The 22,209-nt window shown below is 50.0% G+C and overlaps 1 non-coding gene and 1 pseudogene across 1 annotated transcript; one reads left to right on the top strand and one right to left on the bottom strand.

Moving 5' to 3' along the window:
• Positions 1-3,703: 3,703 nt before the first annotated feature.
• LOC132583620 (tRNA N(3)-methylcytidine methyltransferase METTL2-like) lies at positions 3,704-17,910 on the bottom strand (annotated as a pseudogene).
• LOC132584898 (5S ribosomal RNA) lies at positions 15,010-15,128 on the top strand. Its single transcript, XR_009556276.1, has one exon. It is a non-coding gene; the product is annotated as a 5S ribosomal RNA (ribosomal RNA).
• Positions 17,911-22,209: the final 4,299 nt, after the last annotated feature.

Raw genomic sequence — 22,209 nt, 5'->3', positions numbered from 1 at the left:
TAGCGACCACCATGCTCTAGTCTGGCTAAATGGTGTCATAATCAAGTGTGATGTCATAATCCTGACAGCATCCAGTACTTGTGCAGAGCACCCAGAGCTGCTCAGAGGGTCAGCCACGGCTTGCAGCCAACCTTATCTCATGATCTTTGGGCTGCCCCTTCTGAGGCTCAGTGGAGCTACAGTGCCTTCCCTAAGTGGAAAAAGTCCAGACAGTCTCAGAAGAGGCCTCCAAGGAGTCTGGACTCTTCCCTCCAGCAGTTTCAGGTGAGTTGCCCTCTTGGTTTACCCTCCAGTGAGGAGCCTTCCCTTCCCTACTCTGCTAGGAAGGGAGGAGCGAACTTTGCCCTGGCTGCTAGGAAGACCAGAGCGAACTTTGCTTCTAAGAATACCTCCAACCATGGTTGGGTCTCTCATAAATATACTTCTTCAATTATTGACAGTCTTATTGACAGAATTCACTGCCACAGGAGGTGGTGGCGGCCACAAGCATAGACAGCTTCAAGAGGGGGTTAGATAAAAATATGGAGCAGAGGTCCATCAGTGGCTATTAGCCACAGTGTGTGTGTGTGTGTATGTATGTGTATATATATATATATATATATATATAATAAAAAAAAATTGCCACTGTGTGACACAGAGTGTTGGACTGGATGGGCCATTGGCCTGATCCAACATGGCTTCTCTTACGTTCTTATTGTCTGCAGCGAAAACATGTATTGTTAGGAATTGGAAAAGCACATAACATCCTTCTTTCAGTGGCATAACAAAATCTGGGAGTTTTATATGATGGCAAAGTTGACTGACAATCTTAATGCAATTGATGGCTGTGAAACACCTTCCAATTTTAATACTATATGGTTTCCTGTACTGGAATATCTAGCTGCTCAACAAGAAATCCCTAAGACATTGTTTATTTATAATACCTTCCTCTGAAGTACATGTTATATGTGTGTGTATACACACACACACACACACACACATATATATAATGTGTGTGTGTGTGTGTGTATATATATATATATATATATATATATATGAATGTGTTTATTTTGGCAGACATCTAGACTATCAGCTTATTCATGTTTTATTTATAATTGTAGTTTCATGATTTAAAACCAATAAACTGTTAATTTACAAAAAAAAATACTTCCTAGCAGGCCTTGAATTCAGCAGCAGCTCTGAGGGTGGTTCCCCCTCCTCCCCACCTACCTTGTCCATTAAATAGTAGGTGCAGCGGCATAACAATCCCTGGATTAGGAAAGCGGGCAGCCAGCCAGCCACCAGGGGCTTTGCCACACCCCCAGCCTCTGGAGAAGCCCACGCCACCCTTTCTCCACTTCTTATATGATTTTGGGCAGCAAGTGGCTTGCTGGCCTTTTGACTGGGGGGGGGGGGGGGCGGGGGGGGCCAAGGAGAGCCCCAGGTGAGCGAGACCAGTTTGGGCTGGCTGTATCTCTAACCAGCCCAAGCAGACCTTGCTCACCCGAGGTTCTCCTTTCTTGCGTCCAGTTGCTGTTGGCTGGGTGGACGTGGCATATGCTAGTGAGCTCCACCACCTATTTTTCTACAAAATGATCCTACCTCCAACTGTACTGTTTTTGTATTATTGTGCTGATTGTATGCTGAGATTTTAGAATATCGCCTGTCTGTAATTATGTTTTAGATAGGTCTTGGCTAACGGCCATGAACAATAAACTTGGTTGATTGATTGACTGTTGGTCTGTAGTAGAAGGCCTGAACTAGTTTGCCCTCCCCAGGAGTGAAATAGACACCATTTACTTTTCCAGGAGAGTGCAAAGACTCCATTGGGATGGGAGGGGGCTTGCTGATCCCTGCTCCAGGGGCTTGATTTTGCCTGCATTCCCTCCCCCCCCCCCCCCCTTCCCATAAGCTGTTGGAGACGAATTCCTGAAAACAGAGATGATTATGTGAGCTCAGCTCTCGGCCTGCACTGGCTTGCTGGCTTTGACCCTTTCTCATCTCCCCCACCACTTCTTAGTGTTCCATAATAGACTCTATATCAAGGGGTGAGCGTGCTTTGATAAAGGACACGTGTCAGTGTGTAAATGAAATACACAACACGATTGTGCTGGTCACAGTTCACAGCAAGCGTCTTCAGACAAGGAAGCTCTATTCAGCTGCAGCAACGCAAGGTGGACATGAACCCCTTTGTGTCACATTTTATCCTTCAGTTTAAATAACAAAACCCACACCCCAGGTTTCTAGATTTTATGGCTGCAAGAAACAGCTGATAATGGGACTACGCTGGTGCAAGAGAGGACCAAGTGAGCCTTCCAGTAGGGATGGGCAGTGTTTGTCCTGACAGCAATAGGCAGAAATTCAACAGGTGCAGCTTACAGGGTATGGATCCAGTGCAAATACCGTATGGATCCAGTGCATGTACCATACCCTGTACATGAAAATGCTTTTCCTTTTCCAGCTTTTGCCTGTCAAGCCTCTGATAGATGCCCTAAACCAGGGGTCCTCAAACTACGGCCCGCGGGCCAGATGCGGCCCGCTGAGGACGTTTTATGCGGCCCACCGGGTTATGGCAAAATCAGACCAGAAGTGACGTTTGACCTAAACTCGCGTTAGCAATGCACACTTCCGGCACTGGGCTGAGGCGGCAGAGACAGAGTGTGAGGCGATACCGAGGTGAGGTGAGTTCCCAGGCTGGGGTGTGTGGTGTGGGGAAGGGAGAGAGATGCAGAAGACGGAAAACTGACGGCCCGCGGCCTTGTACAGTAACGGCAGCCACCACAACAGTCCGGCCCTCCAACAGTCTGAGGGACAGTGAACTGGCCCCCTATTTAAAAAGTTTGAGGACCCCTGCCCTAAACTCTGGCAGGCAAACGACGGCAACCCTAGGCAAGCGGTGGGGCTGCGCCCACAGCAAAGGGTAGCAGAAACAAAAAAATTGACGAGCAGTGAATAAACATATGCCATGCCATAGTATTTTATTGTCATCACTGCTTCCTGTTCCAAGGTCTGCCCTTGCTCAGCACAACATATGGATTTGAGTTTTAAGAATACGGCCCTGTGCTTCGTTCAGGCTGGTGGAAGGTATTTTTGTCCCCCCACAAAGGATGCCCCCTTCCTCCCCCCTGGTCCCATGTTGCCTCAGAGCTTGTGCAGAGCCCCAAGGCCTGCTCTCTAATGTTGGCCCTGTTGCCATGGCTTCTATCCTGGTGACTCTCCTGCTGTCCCTTGTGGAGTTGGAGGGAACTGCAGCACCTCCCGCAACTGGCTGCCATGGTAACAGAGATGTCCTGAAATGCAGCAGGATCAGCACTCCCAATTTTAACTTTCCCACTTGCTGAATCAGTTGGCTGAGGTGAAGGCAGCTGTCCAAAAGGCGAGGCCTCAAAAGTGTCCGTGGCGGCTTCCCTTGGGAAGTTTCAGGTGGGCAGCCATGTTGGTCTGCAGTTAAAGAGCAAGTCTAGTAATGCCTTAAAGGCCACCAAGATCTCCAGGGCAAAAGCTTGGCGGATCCACCAGCTTCTGGGCCATCTGCGCCCCCTTCCCAGCTTTTCTGGAAGCCTTCGTCTCTCTCAAGCACATTCGGAGTATTAAGTGTTCTAAGAAGCCAACTCCCCGTTTGAATTTTCACTCCAAGAGAGATTGTCAGGCCAGCAAATCCTCTTCCTCTGACACCAGCACTGAGCGGTCCAAGTCTGTGCAGCCTCCCCCGCCCCCCCCCGCGTTGTGGGGCAGCCCTCTGGTGACATGGCCCCAGCACTAAGAGGGTGTCTCCTGCTCTCTTCTCAGCCGGAGGGGCTTGCGGTATTTGCACTGGATCCACACCCTGTACATGGTCACCTGCTTTCCCCTGTTCACCTGGAGGCGGCGGCGGTCCATGTTGGAACTCAGTCCTAAAATGGCTGACTGACTCCATCTTAGTAATAGTAATGTTGTTTCTGCTGAGTCATGCTGCATCATGCCCCAGCTGTTACCTGTTACTGAGGTAAGGTGGAATGACCTCACCTGTAATTAGGCTTTGTGCTGACTCACAAAGCTGATGCAACCTTCTGATGAGATTGCATGATTGGTACGTGTACTTAGGGAAGCTCAGTGAGCTTGCTCAGTCTGCCTGTAAGGATTGTGGGTACTGTGAGCCTCACTGTCCGGGTGGCAGCAAACACTGCTGGTGTTGGATCCTATGCTACTGTGCTTGGATCGTGCTGTGTATACTTACTGCTGTATACTGTTATCTACTGAAGTGTGTACTGTTTACTGTGTATGACCTTGGCCTGGCAACGACTCTGAATATTGGATACTATCCTGGTAAATATATCTACCATTGAATACAGTTGTTTCTCTTGTCTATTAATTCCTGTGTTTGCCTGTCCCTCTCCTTCAGCTCTTCTGCTGCGTGCAAAATTCTCTAACATTGGTTCTGGACCCAGAGCTCCCAGTGCTCCCAGTGTTTCCAGAGGTGGTGCTGTTCTGAAGACAGAGGAGGCAACACAGTGTTTTTGGAAGAGACGGAGGCAGACTGCCAAGTTGCCCAGGTGTCCAGTGATAAGTAGCAGAGATGGAAGCTGCAAATGTTGTTTCCTTCTCTGGGCTCAGCGTTACTAAGCTGAATGGGACTAACTATGCCACGTGGTCCCAGAAGGTCAGTCTGTTATTAAAGCACCAAGAGCTGTGGGAGGTGGTGGCTGCTCCTATCAGTAGCCCGGAGGGTGAAGAGGAGGCTGAGGAGGAGGCAGAGGAAGCTGCTGAGGACAGAAAAGCTGTAGACCTTTTGCGCAAAAAGGATGTTAAGGCTTTGTCTTTAATAGGTCTTTCTCTAGATGACTCCCAGCTGGTGCATATAGCAGGACTGGAGAAGGCTCATGACTGTTGGAATGCTTTGAAGCAAATTTACGTCCGAGGAACGGTCGGCTCTCAGATACGGCTGGTGAGGAAGCTTCTGCATACCAGGTTGGCAGCTAATGCAGATATGTTATCTCATATAGAGTCTATGCGTAGAATGCTTCTAGAGCTAAGAGAGCATAACCAAATGTTTTCTGAATCACAGGAGGTGTGCATACTTTTAAGTTCCCTAGATGCATCATATGACGCTGTGATAACAAGCCTGGAGGGTTTGCCTGAGACAGGGTTAACCATGAACGTCGTAACTGGACGGCTTCTTGATGAATTCAGCAAGAGACAGTCCAATTCCTCTCTACGTGTGGAGAAAAAGCCTGTCTGTAAGCCAGAGAGGGGCAGTGGATTTACTGTTAAGGAGGATCCTGATTGTCAAACCGGTAATGTAATGGCTGTAAGGAAGAAATGCTTCCGGTGTGGCTCTTCTAAACATTTGTTTAGGAATTGTCAAGGCCAGAAAGGAAAAGAGAGACGGTCTGAAATGAGGTCTGCTGATAAGAGTGGTAATGTGCATCTCGTTACTACTGGTAAGTCAACTAATCACACTCAATCTTTCCTAATTGACAGCGGAGCGTCGGAGAACCTCTGTAGAGAGAGGAGTTTGTTTACTTCTTACACACCTGTTGATAACCAGTCTGTTATTTTAGCAGATGGAATTAAAGCAACTGTTTTTGGCAGAGGGAAAGTGTTCCTGCCAAGCCTAAGGAAGGAGCTGCATATGGGCTTTGTTCCTTCACTTAAGATGAATCTGCTATCTGTGTCTGCTCTGTGCAGGGAAGGTTTCAAACTGCAATTTGACACCTCGTGCTGTGAGCTGAGGACCAGTGACAGTGTGTGTGTAAAGGCTATGCTGAAGGAAGATTTATACTTCTTGCATACCAAGGTACAAACGTGTAATAACGTCTGTGTAAATAAACCAGTGCATGATAATTGCTGTCATCTTTTACACAGGAAATTAGGGCATGCTGGTTTTCCTGCTCTAAAGAAGACTGTGGAACAGGCAGAAGGCATTAGTCTTAAACCTTGCAAGGAATTTCTTGACTGTGAAATCTGCAAGCTGGTGAAGTCAACTAAAGCTCCTGTTCATATTCCAAGTAAATTTACTAGTAAGAAACCTCTTGACCTAGTGTTCTTAGATCTGATAGGGCCTTTTAAGGAGTCGGTAGGCGGGGCCAAATATGTATTAAGCATAGAAGATCACTATTCAAGGTATGGGTTTGTTTACCTGTTGAAAGCTAAAACAGAAACCTTTCAAAATATGCAGAATTGGCTAAGGTTTGTTAAGAGAAAAACTGGAAATGTGCCTGCATGCATAATTTCTGATAGAGGCTCTGAGTTTGTTAATAAACATTTTCAAAGTTTGTTTGCAGAACTTGGGATTGAGCACCGGTTGACTGCTCCATACAGACCTACCCATAATGCTTTTTGTGAAAGAGGAGGCCGTACATTGCAAGACATGTGCCAGTGTATGTTACGTGATGCAGATATGCCCTGGAGATTTTGGGCAGAGGCTATGTGCTGTGCCAACTACAACCTGAACAGAGTTTGGTGTTCATCTACTGGCAAAATACCAGCAAGCCTATGGCATGCAAAGGTAACTAACTTGGCAAATTTGCATGTATTTGGAGTTACAGCTTTTGTTCATATTCCTCAACAGCTCAGACGTAAAGGCCAACTGAAGGCTAGACGTATGAGGTTTCTCGGGTATGAGAGAAACGGGAGCTGTTATCGTTTTGGCACGCTCGACAGTCGTGAGGTGGTGATTAGTGCTTCAGCCACGTTTCTGGAGAGATCAGAGGGCTGGGATCGTTGCACCCAATCGCCAGCGTTCTGTCCTGAGGATGACCAAGGAGTCCGGTTACAAGTCAGCTCGATGCCTAGAAACCCAGAGGAGGGAGAGGCGGCTGAGTTAACCCCAAAAGAAGAGATGCCTGACGAGGAGGAGATGGATATGCAGCCTACCAGTGAGGAATCATCCAGGAGGAATGTGCCAACAGTCCACCAGATTTTGGACTTTCTCCAAGCTGGCTTTGGAGAAGAGCAAATCCAACTCATCTGAAGAAGAGAGGGAAAGAAAAGGAGGGGGGAAATTCCACTTGACCATCAAAGGCAACTTGCAAAGATGGCTCCATTTCAGCATCACAGCTGGGAAACTGCCAAAATCTGCATAGCCCTGTCAACAATGAGCCACCCAGACAAGGACACCCTCCCATCCACTGGCAAGAAGTCACCCATCCAGAAATTCCTTGCCGTCTGGTTTCTACTGCCCAGCAAGGCAACTTGCTTGAGTTCATAAGATGGGTAACCTTCAAGGGACCAAGAAGCAGCTTGCAAGCAAGTTACCTTGTGTGAAGAAATAAACTCTGGTGCCATCTCCTCTGACGTAAAAGTTATCAGCCAGACACTGACCTAGAAGAGAAGGAAGTAGGTTTTGGTTATGGCACCGCCGATGCAAATAGTTAAGAGCAGTCTAAGGCAGCGGCAGCCAGTTAGAGGGGCCAAGAAGGCCACACCGAGGTTGTCTTCATTTTGAATAGTATCTCTAAGAGGACGCTTGAAGAAGAGATTAAGCAAGAGGAATGAGGGGCTGAAGCCCCTTTCTTGCGATGAAAGGCTAAAGAGTCTGGGACTTTTCAGTTTGGAAAGGAGATTACTAAGAGGGGACACTTAGAGCAGGGTTTTCCAAACTTTTCACCTCTGTGGCCCGGTTATTTTTACACTGCTCCTGCCTGGCCCACTAAAATTTCGGGGTGCAGCCAGAAGACAGGAAATGATGTCTCCCCACCTGGTGGGGATAGTGCAAAGTCAGACAATCTGTCTCCCCCCCCCATTTAAACACATTGCCAGGGGTGTTTAAAAGAGGGGGGGAAGCTCAGAGCTCCCTTTGCCCTCTCCCTGGCAAGGGCAAAAGCAGGAGATCCCCCCCCCCCCAATTTTAAACACCACTGCGGGGTGTTTAAAGTGGGGCGGAGCCCAGAGCTCCCTTTGCCATCTCCCTGCCTGGCAGGCTGCAAAGGGAGGCAATCTCTCTCCCCCCCCCCCCATTTTAAACATCACATCCGGGTGTTTAAGGAGGGGGGGAGCTCCCTTTGCCATCTCCCTCCCTGGCAGGGAGAGGGCAAAGGCAGGCGATCCACCCCCTTTTAAACACCTCACTGGGGTGTTTAAAAGGGGGGGGGTGGAAAGCCCAAGAACTGCCTTTGCTGTCCTACTGCCTCACGGGGAGGCTGCAAAGGCGGGCGATTTGCCTTCTCCCTGCATTTAAACACCCCGTCGGGTGTTTAAATGGGGAGGGGAGCTCAGGACTTAGCTGTCTCCTCGCGACCCAGTGGCCAGAGGTCTGAGGACCGGGGCAGGGTCGTGATCCTGCCGATGGGAAACACCGCTGTAGAGGTTTATAAAATTATTCATGGGGTGGATAAAGTGGACAGTGAACTCTTTCCCATAACACTAAAACTTGGGAACACCTCATAAAATTGATGGCAATAGACTCAAAATGGACTTGTTTACTCAACGAGAATTTAAATTTTGGAACTCACTACCTGGGGATGTAATGCCGGCCTTGAGCACAGATGCCTTTAAAGGGGGATTAGATAGATTAACGGGGTCATTGAGGGCTACTAGCCATGGTGACTAAAGGGAATCTCCACATCCGGTAGCTGCCAGCCTCTGAACACCAGGGCTAGAAAGCAACATCCTATTTGTTGGCCTTGTGCAGCAACTGGTTGGCCAGTGTGGGAAACAGGATGCTGAACTAGATGGACCACTGGTCTAATCCAGCAAGGCTGAAAGCATGAGAGCGCCCTTCCCTTGCCGCTCTCATTCATCTAGAGGAACAAGTGCCATTAACCTGTCCTATGCACACAAACCCAAAGTTATGGGTCCCTCCCCAAAATGCTCTGCCGTCTGCTTCCTTGATTATTCCAATCATGAAAGTCAAAAACTCTCTCCTTTCTAAAGAGCAAATACAGATGCAGAGGGAATGAATACATCCCTGCTTAGATGTTGTAGCGCACCGTTCTTGAAGCGGAGCTGGGCCAGGTCATAACGGCCATAATCTCGTAACAAAATCAGTCCTCCAGGCTTCAGAAGCTGGCTAAGTCTCTTGATGGCGCTCTGTGTTCTGAGCAGGGAAAAAGAAGAAAAGGTCTACGGAAAAACTGCAGCCGCTTTTACTTTACCATAATTAATGGAGCCACTGAAGAGAATTTAAAACGCATGCATACATCCAACGTAAGTCCACCTTTTGTACATTTCTTTTTCTTCTGCAAGTAGCAATGGAGGGAGGGAATGTGTCATGGTACAGCCTGACCTTGTTAGATCTCAGAAGCTGAGCAGGGTCAGTACTCGGAAGGAAGACCACCAAGGAAGGCTCCGCAGAGGAAGGCCAGGGGAAACCACCTCTGCTTCTCACTTGCCTTGAAAGCCCAGTGCTGGGATCACCAATAAGTCACCTGTGATTTGACAGCTTTACACAAACAGCAATGGATGAATTCTCAGCCTCTCCCCAATTTTAAGAATCACATATTTGCTCTCTCTTTCGCTTCTATACCAAAGAGAACCGCCCCCTAACGTTTTAAAATCAAGTGCGGCTCATAAAACAAAATTCTAAAACCGGCGCTGTTTAACCTTATTTTTATGTGGAAATGAAGCTGAGCAAAAGTGTTGTGTGTGTGTATGTGACAAACAAGCACACGAGAGATGCTTCCCAGAGCCTCAGTATGAAAACGTATTTGGCGTGGCTGGGAAGAGCACCTTTCCATCAGCCACATGGCAGAGAAAAAAATATATAGTGGTTTTGATCTTTTATTTTTGTGCAGCATTTCTGCAATAACTTCTAACTGTACTGGAGAAGTCACAGCAGTACACAAAGAGGTTGCGATCACTGAAACAAAGCAGAGAAAAAACCGTCAGGGGCGCTCAGTGTCCTTTGCAGCAGGAGGAAGATTTATCTGGATGAAAGGAAGTTTCACTTCTGCAGAACCAAATGACGTTAGGACAGGCAGTGACAAGACAGCTGTGGCCAGTGGCAAGGATTTGTCACGCAGAGCCCAGGAAAGCCACCCTGAGAACCAGCTATGGCTGAGGGATGGGATGGGAATATTTAAGACACAGAGAAGGAGGAGAGAACCAGGTGCAAGATGGACAGAGCTGGAAGTCTCTTTGTTCTGGTGAGTATAAAATGGGGGGTCAGCAGAGAAAATGCCATGTTTTGTGCTCTCAGCACCTCGGAGAAAGTTGCTTCTGGAAAGAAGCTGACGGGCAGGCCTTGGGCAGATTATCATTTCCAGGCCTGCTCTGAGAATAGAGGATATAAAGAAGAGGACGGCATTGGATTTATATCCTGCCCTCCACTCTGAATCTGAGTCTCAGATTGGCTCACAATCTCCTTTATCTTCCTCCCCTCCTCCCCCACAACAGACACCCTGTGAGGTGAGTGGGGCTGAGAGGACTCTCACAGCAGCTGCCCTTTCAAGGACCACCTCTGCCAGAACTATGGCTGACCCAAGGCCATTCCAGCAGGTGCAAGTGGAGGAGTGGGGAATCAAACCCGGTTCTCCCAGATAAGAGTTTGCACACTTAACCACTACACCAAACTGGCTCTTCGTCCATTGAAGTGAAAATATGGAAGCTCTTTCTGACATAAACGAGCACTCCGGACCCTTCCAGGACTGTAATGCTTTACAATACAGGTGGGAAAACTCCCTTCTATCGCTGATTCCCTTCTCCACCCAGATACACCCCAGCTAGTTAAGCCACACGTAGGACAAGTGTGACCAAGGGGACTGTGCAGATGTTGCCTGTGCAGATGTTGCCTGTGCACTGAACTGATGCAGTCCCCCACCCCAAAAACCAAAACATGCTTCTTCTGAAGTGGTTCTCCATCCACTGGACATCCCACTGTAAGCCAGATAAACCAAAAGGGCTCTAGTCTGGAATCCCTCTTATCAGCCGACAACCTCAGGCTCAGGATCCAGCGACAGCCTCTCTGATTTACTTGTTGGTTTGGAGGATGGGGAAGACCGTGTTCCCAGCACCGCAGCCCACCTGCCAGGGAAACAAAGCCGAAAAAGGTGACCTAAGTTTGCTGTCATGAAAGACACCCCTCTCCTCCTGCTCTTCTTGGCTCAGGAGATCTCTGGGTAGCTTCTTTAGAGTCCTGCTGGAGGCAGCTTGCCATTAAAGGAATTCCATCAATATGAAAACAACAAGCCACCGAAACAAGCCAAGGAACACCAAGAGCAGAGAACTGTCCATAAAACAAACCTCAGGTAGTTTAAAAGCTGGACAAAATGACAGGTAGAGAAGCCAGCTTTGCCAGTGGGTGGACTGCTCTTATGACTTCCAGCCGCTACAACTGCTCCTCCCTCCATATTTGCCTCCTCCAGCCTTTAGGGGTCAGTCAGCACCCCATTAAGTAGCCAGGTTTGCCTCCGGGACTACCAGCTGCTGGTGAATGGCTTATTATTCCAAACCGAGCAGGGAAAAGTTATTCACTCTTCTTCAATGTGCAACACTCACTGTCATTGTACAAAAGAGACAGGCAACACTGCTGCTGAGAGAAAACTCTCCTTGATATGAGTCAACATCACTCACGGCCCCTAACAGTGACTAAAATGGAGGGGCTTCCAGGAACAGTTACACAGCCGGTAGGTTTACTTGGAGCTACTGGTTCTGGAAGGAGGCCCTCCATGTCCGCAGCCCCCATCTGTTCTCTATGCTGGGGATCAGCTACAGAAGTTGAACACCACCTTTGCGTCCTTGCTGTGAACAATTGCTCAAAGGTATCTGGAAGGAAAAGATGTTTCACTGTACGGTCACCTCCAGTATCCGGTAAGTAGCAGACGACCCCGGGAAGTCCTCATTCAGTTTTATGGCCTCCAGGTCCCGTGATGCTGTTTCTACCTGGGAATGCAACTGGCAATTGCTCGTTTCAGAGTCCAACAGATGCTCCAAGGCCCCGGTCTCCTCCACCAAGGCAGGAGCAGTGCCATAGCAGCCTCCAGGGCCTGCAGTCTTGGACTGTCGCGCAGCCCCACTGTCCTCAGAGATGGGCTTGTTGGCCTGACTGACATTTTGGTTTGGGGCCAGCTCAGGGAATTCAGTGAAAAGCCAGTGGCGGTCCTTGAAGAAGTCATTTTCGTGGGTTTTGTAGAACTCGTCCCAGTACTGGCTGGAGTGGACTTCATAGGCCTCTGCAAAGAAGGGGGGACAACAGAAACAAGACAGAGTCAGGCCTGAGTTCTTTGCCAGCCAAGGGTGCCAAGCCCCAAGTCACACACAAGATCCAGCCCTTCGGAAGACCTCGTCTGAAACTTGGAAGGAACACTCAAAGGTTGCCCAGTCCAACAGGCACAAGTTACTGGGCTTCTAAATCATCTGGCTGAATCAAGACACTTGGCCAGATTTCCCTTGAAACTTTCCCCAGGGAAGGAAATTCCACAGCCTTCCTAAATAGCACCTTTCGCTCTTTCATGGCTGCACAATGAGGCTTCCCCCTAATCTGGAGCTAAGCATTCCTTCTCACTGCTCACCAGTCTGTCTTGAGGAACACCTGCTCCTCTTCCTACCCTCCATTAGATACCTGGAAACTACCACTGCATCTCTTGGGTTGAGGGGACCTCAGGGAAGAGTGTGAGAACTTATAACACGCAGTGCAATCCCAAGCAGAGTTTAGACCCTTCTAAGACCATCAAAGTCTAGTGACAGCAGCCTTGCTGAAGCCAGGGGTCTGGAGAGGGCAAGAACTGGGGACTTCATTTATCCTGCCTCTCCAGGAAGAGAGGCAAAGTATACGTGTCAGTGTAACCATAGAGGTCTATGGCTTCTGTGGAATCATATTCTTTTTTGCCTATCCTCATTTTACTTCCTCTTTTCCTTAGAGATGCACTATGAATCCTTCCCAGTGTGACAACATGCCCTGGTCTTCAAGGGGAGCTGTGAAGCCCCCCTGCAACTGGCCACATCCTGAGGAGAGCTGAATTCCACAGTCCTCCCAGGAAGGGGGGCATCAGTCACTTGGATTTGCGATAAGGTCAGTGAATTCTGGGTGCCCAGTTACGAGTCCCTCAGGCACCTATGAGGCATTGCCCAGAGAAACAATGGCCACAGTCCAGAAGAAAGAGACTCATTCCCTTGTCCTGCTGATTCCATAGCAGTTCAAGTGCGGCTCACTGTCTTTGGATCATGGCCAGCCATTATTAACAGAAGAGACAGACCAGGAAAAGCAGTCGGGGGGGGGGGGGTACCTTGCTGATCTGGAGGTACAAAGTGTGTGCTGTTCTCTTGCACCTCCTTTTGTGCAGCTGCTTCCTGCTCTTCAGACCACTCCACGTTATCCCTGTGGGAAGGAAAAGGTTAATTCAGCCGGAGGACCCCAGAAAGGAAGACCAGAGGCAGCTCCTGAAGAACTGATTTCCAGCATCAGCTTCTCAAAGCGTCTGACCAAGTGAGCTTTGACAGACAAGAGCACCTGCAGGATACATCCTGTTCGCCTTCAAGGTACCGCCAGGGCTCTGGGTTCGTTTGATTCTTGGGGATCCCTGAGGTCAGAACCCGGCCGTTCTGAGGCAGCCTCGCAAGCGGCTCTCAGGAGGCGAGGCCATCTCAGGCCTGGGTGCGAGGAGCCTGGGAACACGGCAGGGCAGATCTTGGAGCAAAAGGTGAATCCAGCTTGGCAGCGTGCCTTGAAATGCCACTGAAACATCCCAGCAGTGATTCAGGTGGGTGGCCGTGTTGGTCTGAAGCAACAGGACTACGTTTGAGTCCAGTGGCAACTTTAAGACCAACACAGTTTAATTCTGGGTAGAAGCTTTCACCTGCAGGCACACCTCTGAGATACCAAACAAGCTGAAGATGGTTCCAGGTGGGCAACCACGTTGGTCCGAAGAACTTGGGCATGAACACAAAAGATGATGCCCAGAATTAAACCTTGGTGGTCCTAAAGGTGCCGCGGGACTCCCAACTTTATGCCAAGCATGGTAAGAAGATATTGGATTTATATCCCGCCCTATACTCTGAATCGTCACCATCTCCCTTTACCTGCCCCCCACAACAGACACCCTGTGAGATGGGCGAGGCTGAGAGAGCTCTTACAGCAGCGGCAGCACAGCAAGGATCGCGGGGCCGCCGTGGCGCAAAAGCCCAGCAGCGCCTCCCTCCGCCCCCAACCAAGCCGGAGGGAGCCCGCGGGGGCTGAGTAGTGGGTCCCCCCGCCCTCCTTCCCTCCCAGTCTGGGCCCAAGAAGGGCGACCGGCCGGCCGGGCCAAGCGGCCTTGGGCTGAAGCCGAGGAATGGGAGGCGCCCCCGGCTGGCTCACCAGGCGTTGTGCTGGAAGAGGCGCGCCGGGTCGGTGAGGAAGCGGCTCCCGAAAGGCGCCCTCCTCCTCTCGCCGCCGCCTTCGCCCTTCTCGACCAGAGCCCCGAACACGAGGAGGCGCCCGCCGGGCAGAGAGCGATCGCTCGTGGGGCGCCTGCAAGAGCGACCGCCGGGCTCAGGCAGACAGAGGGAGGGAAGGAGGAGCGCGGGAGAAGCGCCCGCCCCAAAGGCGTAGCGGGGCGGACTCGGAGACTTCCCGGCGGTGCCTTCTTCCCGCCGGGTAGCTTGCCTGCCTGAGCCCCGCTTCCTGCAAGGCGGGGAATGGTTGCAGCAGCCGGAGGGTGGTGGGGTTGCAGCTACGGCGGGGAGGACCTGGTGCCGGCTCTTTGCAGGGAGTGGGGGGGGGGGCGCGGTTTTCCTGGGCGGAGGGGCGAAGTGGGCGTGGACTCCCCGTCTCTTTTCACGGAGACCCGCAGTTTAGCAAGCAGTTTGAGCCAGCGGCAGAGATGGAGGGGATGCAAAAAGAGCCTGGGGCCTGCTGCGGAAGGTGCGTTTTCTCAAATTGCTGCGCTGCAGGCGCGGTGGGGGGAATGGTGGTGGGGAGGGGAGATGGAGAGGGTGGTAGCCTTGTTCGAGGTAACGGAGGCGCCCCGTTAGGGGAGCAGGCATGGCTGCGTGGGGTTTCCTGGAGAGGGGACGCGGGTGCCAGTTTTAGTGCTCCATGGCAGGTGGCAGAGGCTAGAAAATAGGGGGTTTTATTTGGGGGTGGGGAGGAAGGAGAGCAGCAGGTTGAAGGGAGGTGCAGGAAGCAATCCCAGAGCCTACGGCCATACCACCCTGAACACGCCCGATCTCGTCTGATCTCGGAAGCTAAGCAGGGTCGGGCCTGGTTAGTACTTGGATGGGAGACCGCCTGGGAATACCGGGTGCTGTAGGCTTTTTGGGCCGCCTGGAGTCGCTGTGGCAGCAGCTCTTTTGCTCCTTCCTCCCAGCGTCAGGCAGTGTGCCGCAGCTGAAGGGAAGGGAAAATGTTCCCCACAGAAAGCGTTCCTTAACCCTTCACCCACCTAGCGTTGTTTTTTGTGTGTGGAAAAAGAGGTGCTGGAATTCTCAAGAGGGAACTTAAGGAAAAGCACGTGAGTACCCCTCAGGATTTTAAAAATGTTTTTTTGAGCGTTTTGTTTCCACAAAGAGGTCCTGGAACTGCGTCCTGCCATGTTCCCCCAGAAAAAAAGCCCTCATTCCAGTGGTTCTCTTCCCCTCCCCCCAAGGAATTAAATTCGAACTTATTGTGATGTATAACTTTAAGTTGCTTTTTAACTACTTATTGCTACTTGGTCTTGGCAGATGTCAAAACAGCTTCATTAAGTTCTAAGCTAATTTGGTGTTCACCTATGTAGACACATCTGCCCCCCCACCTGCCCCCCCACAAGCTCCGTCTCTCTCCATGAAACATTAGCTTCCCTTTCTTTGTGTCTGAAGAAGTGTGTGTGCACACAAATGCTCATCCCTTGCATAAGCTTTTGTTGGTCTAAAAGGTGCCACTGGACTCCAAATCTCTGCTCCTGCTTCAAACCAACATGGCTGGAACCACCAGGATCTACAGGACAGGAAAGTTTTTGAGCCACTCAGCAAGCTGAGCCAGGTTTCCTGCCACCAGGGCAGTGCCCAGCTGGTGATGCTGCAAAATGCATCTATTTTGGGGGGGTGGGGGGGGAGGGGAGGCCAGCAAGCTGAAGGGAGGCGCAGGAGGCAGTTCCAGGGCCTACGTCCATACCACCCTGAACGTACTGGATATTGGAAGCTAAGCAGTGTCAGGCCTGGTTAGTACTTGGATGGAGACCGCCTGGGAATACCAGGTGCTTTAGGCTTTTTTGGCTGCCTAGAGTCGCTGTGGTGTCCCTTGCCAAAGTCTTTGCTCCTTCCTCCCGGTTTCAGCAGTGTGCCGTAGCTGAAGGGAAGGGAAACATTCACCATAGAAAGCGTTCCTTAACTCTGGACCCCCACCCACTACTGCTCCACTCAGGGCTTTTTCCCCTGGAAAAAGAGGTGCTGGAATGTTGCTGGAACATTTTGTTTCCACAGAAAAGTTCCGGAACTGCATTCTGCCGTACGTATTGTGACGTATAACCTTAACTTGCTTTTTAAACTTACTTATTGTTCCTTAGTCTTGCCATATGTCAAAACATCTTCATTAGATTCTAAGCTAATTTGCTGTTCACCTATGTAGAGGCATCTGCCTCTCTCTCTCCCTAATACAAAATTTCTGTCTCTATATAAAACGTTAGCTTCCATTTCTTTGTGTCTGAAGAAGTACCTTAAGTAATCTTTTGTTGGTCCTAGATGTGGCACTGGACTCCAGATCTGTCCTGTTGCTTCAAGCCAACACGGCTGGACCTACCTGGATCTACAGCACAGGAAATCTTTTGAGCCACTCAGCAAGCTGGACCAGGTTTCCTTCTGCCAGAGCAGTGCCCAGCTGGTGATACGTTTGTGGGGGGGGGGGGGAGAAGGAGGGCAGCAGGTTGAAGGGAGGTGCAGGAAGTAGTCCCAGGGCCTATGGCCGTACCACCCTGAACACATATGATCTTGGAAGCTAAGCAGGGTCTTGCCTGGTTAGTGCTTGTATGGGAGACTGCCTGAGAATACCAGGTGCTGTAGGATTTTTTTGGCCAGCCTGGAGTTGCTGTGGCTTCTTCCTTCCAGCAATTGTCAGTGTGCCACAGCTGAAGGGAAACGTAAAGCTTCACTAGAGAAAGCATTCCTTAAGCATGGATGGACTCACCCATTGTTCTACCCAGGCCTTTTTTTTTCCTGAAAAAAGAGGTGCCGGAACTCTCAAGAGGGAAATGAAGGAGAAACACATGAGTGCCCCTCCTGAATTTGTAAACATTTTTGAGAGTTTTGTTTCCACAAAGGGGTTCCAGAACTGTGTTTCTGCCACGTTCCCCCAGGAAAAAATCCCTGATTCCACTGCCCCCCCCCCTCAGTAAGTCAATCCAAACTTATTGTGATGTATAACCTTGACTTGCTTTTAAACATGCTATTGATATTTAGTCTTGGCATATGTCAAAACATCTTCATTAAGTTCTAAGCTAATTTTCTTTTCACCTATGCAGATGCATTTGCCCCCTCTCTCTTTCTGTCTCCCTAACACAAACTCTCCCTCTATGTATAAAACATTAGCTTCCATTTCTTTGTGTCTGAAGAAGTTTGTGTGCTGTGTGCACATAAAAGCTCATACCCTGAATAACCTTTTGTTGGTCTTAAAGCTGCCACTGGACTCCAAATCTACCCTACTGCTTTGGACCAACACAGCTGAACCATCTGGTTCCGCAATGCAGGAAAGCATTTAAGCCGCTCAACAAGCTGGAACGGGTTTCCTGCTGCCAGGACACTGCCTGGGCTGTTTTGGTGAGAAATATGTCTGGGGTTTTTTTGGGGGGGGAGGAAGGAGGGCAGCAGGTTGAAGTGTGGTGCAGCAGGCAGTCCTAGGGCCTATGGCCATACCATCCGGAACATGCCCAATCTCATCTGATTTTGGAAGCTTAGCAGGGTTGGGCCTGGTTAGTACTTGGATGGGAGACTGCCTGGGTGCTGTAGGTTTTTTTAGGCCAGCTGGAGTCACTGTGGTTCCTTCCTCCCACGTCAGGCAGTGTGAGCAGCTTACCTTGTTCTGCTGTCCCCTGGCCAAGAGGGGACCGGATCTGGCCACACCATCTGGCCCCCGGGGGATGGTGGGAATGTTCTGCCTTGCTTGGAAAGGTGGCCGAGGTTTGCATGTGCTGGCGGAAGGTGTGTTTTTCCAAGGTGGCTAGCGGAACTCCTGAGGTGAAGCCTCCTCAGTGGGCTGCCCTGGGAGCTGGCACCGCGAAGTGGTTATGGAGAGACGATTGAAGCAGGTCCCTGAGGAAATGGATAGGGCAACTAGGAAGAGTGGTGCTGGAGGCATGGTGGAAGTAAAAATAATTGTCATGGACAGGGGTCATTTTGTAGAAAAATAGGTGATGGAACTCATTAGCGTAACTCATTAGCATATGCTACCACCACCACCCCCCAGCCAAAAACAACCCGATGCAAGAAAGGAGAGCTCCTGGCGAGAAAGGCCTGCTTGGGCTGGCTAGAGATTCAGCCAGCCCAAGCAGGCCTCACTCACCTGGGGCTCTCCTGGTCCACCCCTGCCCCCCCATCCAAAGGCCAGCAAGCCACCCGCCACCCAAAATCACATAAGAGGTGGAGAAAGGATGGTGCGGGCTTCTCCAAGGGTTAATGAGGGCTGCTGGGGGCGTGGCAAAGCCCCTGGTGGCTGGCTGGCCGCTCACTCTCCTAATCCAGGGATTGTTATGGAGCTGCACTTACTATTCAATGGACAAGGAAGGAGGGGAGGAAGAGGGGGGACCAACAGAAAGGTTCAGGAGCTGTGCTCCTGTGAGCTCCTGCTGAATCTGAGGCCTGGTCGTTTTGGGGGTGGGGAGAGAAGAGATTGTGTTTGTGAAAGCCAAGAGTGTGCTTTCTTGGACATAACTGACATGCCTGTTATGGGGGCAGGCATGGATACATGGAGTTTCTCAAGGAGGGGGTCTTTGAATCCAGTGTAAGTGCTCCTTGGCAGGTCCAGCCCTGCAGTCAAAGAGCCCTTGGTTACTGCAGGAGCTCTCAGCTGGAAGCCAGGCCTGGGGGCACTGAGAGACGTCAGGTTTCTCTCTAGTGCTCTCCAGAGCAGCAGCCACCTGGAACTTTCCTGCTGAGTTAAAAAGTGATACATTGAAAGGAATATGACAAGAGTGCCCATATAGGAAAATGGGAGATGTTTGAATGCCCGTTTGATAGCATGACAGCCAGGACTTCCAACTGACTTGAACGGGCTCCTTTGAAATGCAACACACAAAGGTTGCAATAGATGAGTGGGAAGGATTTAGAGAAACCTGCTGTGGCCCTGGAATGACAGCCCCAAGAGCAGAATAAAGGTATTCTGCAACTGGCATCAGAGCCCCCAGAGTGGAATGCCGGTCCACGGTCCCTGACAGACTGCTCTGGGCCTAGAATGACAGTCCCCAGAGCCCAATGAGGGTCTCTGAGAGGAGCAGAAGTGCTCTGGGAATGGAATGGCAGCCCCCAGAGTGGAAGGATGGACACTGGGACTGGAATCCCTGTGCTGGACCTAGAATGCCTGCCCCCCTATCCCGAGTGGAATGGCTTTTTTTTACTCCCCCCCCCCCCCTTTCTTCCCTGCCTTATTTATTTTTTCTTTGGTCTGTCATCCTGAGCTGCCTCCAGAGACTGTTTCATACCTGAAATCCCACAACCTGCTGAGATCCCTCTGTGTGTAGTTCTGCCAGGGCTGTGTTTCCTGTTAGTTCCAGGCCCTCTCGGTGCCTCAGGCCCCGGCCTCTGCATCAAGACCTCCACTGTTGCCCTGGTGACAGCCACACCCACAGTCCTGCCAAAGGGTGTCATCTGGGCTCTTTTTTTTTCTTTAGCAGGAACGCACAGGAACACAGTTCCGGCTGGCTTGGTGCCAGAGGGTGTGGCCTGATATGCAAATGAGTTCCTGCTCTGAGACTCTGAATGAAGGTCGAGGTATAAATCCAATCTCTTCTCCTCCTCCTCCTGGACAGGTTACCTCAAGCAGATTCAAGGGTGTCCCTTTACCTCATAGAGCTCCTTTGCAGAGAGCCTGTGCTCCTAAGTTAGGAATGACAAGCCCTTACCAGGATGCTTATGGGTCACACTAAAAAGATTTTTTCCCCTAAGCCAGGGGTGGCCAACGGCAGCTCTCCAGATTTTGCCTACAACTCCCATCACCCCCAGCCATTGGCCATGCTGGCTGGGGTGATGGGAGTTGTAGGCCAAAAACATCTGGAGAGCTACCGTTGGCCACCCCTGCCCAAAGCCAACCCCTAACTAAAAGCCAAAGAAAAGCCTGGCTAAGCTGACACTCCTTTCCAGAGCCTGGCAGCAGCCTGTGCCTTGGCAGGGTCCCCTGGACAATGCCCCCATAGGGATGGGGTGGCAGATGGCTTCTCATGCTGTGTGCCATCTCTGCTTATGCTTCCTGAGTCAAATCATCTCCTGCCGTGTTTGAAAGCAGTGTTCCCTACAGCTGCTGGGAGACTGAGGTGAAAGCGGATAGGTCCAGGGAACCCAAACACACCTGGCTACAAACCACATCAAATCATTTGGCCTGTTGCTAGTGACAGTCACCACCACATGCAGCAGTGAATTCCGTAGACTGACTATGCATTGGGTGAAGGAGTATTTTTTCCCCGCTGTCCTTTTTTGTTGAATGATCAATACCCAATCTAGAGAGGTGTGTGTGTTTTGGATTTATATCCCACCCTATGCTCTGAATCTCAGCATTTCAGAGTGGTCACAATCTCCTTTACCTCCCCCGCCCCCCCCCCCACACACAACAAACACCCTGTGAGGTAGGTGGGGCTGAAAGAACTTTTACAGCAGCTGCCCTTTCAAGGAAAACTCCTATGAAAGCTATGGCTGACTGAAGACTATACCAGCAAGTGGAGGTGTGTGAGGATGTGGGCAACAGTTTCCTTGAAGTCTCTGATGAAAAAAAGCCCTAAATGAGCCCTAAATTGCCTTCCATTCTGAGCACAGAAAATGTGCCAAACGGTTTAGTGAAGAAAGTCAAAATGGATGCAACACAACAGAGTTCTTTGGTAGGAAAGAGCAGAAGTCCAGTAACATTTTAAAGACTAACAGAAAAGTGGGAAAAGAGGGTTTGATCCTGCAGGGGGCAGCAAGGTTTAGCTAAACAGGACTGTAGGGGAAATACCTTCTTTCTGCAGGGGTTTCTCCTTGTCTGTCTGCAGAATGCTATTCTTAGACTTGTCTTCTAGAACAGACCATCTCTCCCTCCCTCCCTCCACGTCCCTGGCAACTTGTGGGCATGCTGTGGGGACTTAACAGTGGGAAGGAGGCCCAGTCTAAGTCACTGGCAACATGGTGTGTAGTGGAAGTAGGGTTGCCAGGTCCTACCTTGCACTGATGGGGGATGGGGGGGGGTGGGATGACATTGCTGTGTGCGGTATCCCACTGGGAACGTTGCATGGCGACGCACTGGTTTTTGGATGTACTCTATGGTAAAATTGGGCTCAAGCAATAGTTTTGCCCCAAAACCAGAGCGTTGTAGCATGACATCCTTAGTGTAATGATGTCACTGCCATGTGACATCATCACATTGGGGATGTTTTGCAGGTTTCTGACTGTTGGGGACTGGGCTTCCCTCCAGCAGCCAACTAGCCGGAAGTGGGTAGGAGCCCACAAAATTGAGAGATTCCCAGCTCCCACCTGGGAACTGGCAACCCTAACTGAAAGTGATGTCATCACACTGGAATGTCACAGTGACACTCTGGTGTTCGGGCAAAAACTCTATGGTAAATACCAACGCATTACCCGGATGTCAGTGATATGATGACATCACTTCCAGTACATGCTGGAGGTGACATTACCACCTGCTTCAGTCTCATGCAGGGACCATCGCCCCCCCCCCCTGCCAAATGCCACCAGGGAAGGGGCTTTGGCTTTTTAAAAGAAAATAAGTAATTGCTAAATCACTCTAGCACTGAACTAATCTATTATGTCCTTTGAATTTGCAGATTTTTTAAAAAGCCACTAGAGGTCCAACTAGTTTCTTTTGAAAATGGAAGTGTGGTGAAATTGCTGCCCCCAAAAGACCATTTATAACCTGCCACAGAAATTTGGCTGACAAATGTTTGCCTGGCTTTTGGGTAGTGGGAGAGAGCTTTTTTTAAATTATTTTTTTCGGGATTGAAGTCCCTGTAAGTGGGAGGAGGAAGAAGAAAGGGATGAGGAAAAAAGTGAACGATCACTCTTGTTTTGTTGATAATAATGTATATTATACATTATGTATATTTAAGTTATGTAAATTTTATGTATATTACGTTATTTATATTTGTTTCGTACATTTTATATTGTGTATATTATGTATATTTATGTTATGTAATATATACTGGTTGCATTTGTATTTATAATGGGTAT

Source organism: Heteronotia binoei, chromosome 15 (genome assembly GCF_032191835.1).
Source record: "Heteronotia binoei isolate CCM8104 ecotype False Entrance Well chromosome 15, APGP_CSIRO_Hbin_v1, whole genome shotgun sequence".
NCBI classification, from domain to species: domain Eukaryota; kingdom Metazoa; phylum Chordata; class Lepidosauria; order Squamata; family Gekkonidae; genus Heteronotia; species Heteronotia binoei.
Note: the sequence above shows the minus strand (reverse complement) of the source record. Positions and strands in the feature narration are given on the sequence as shown.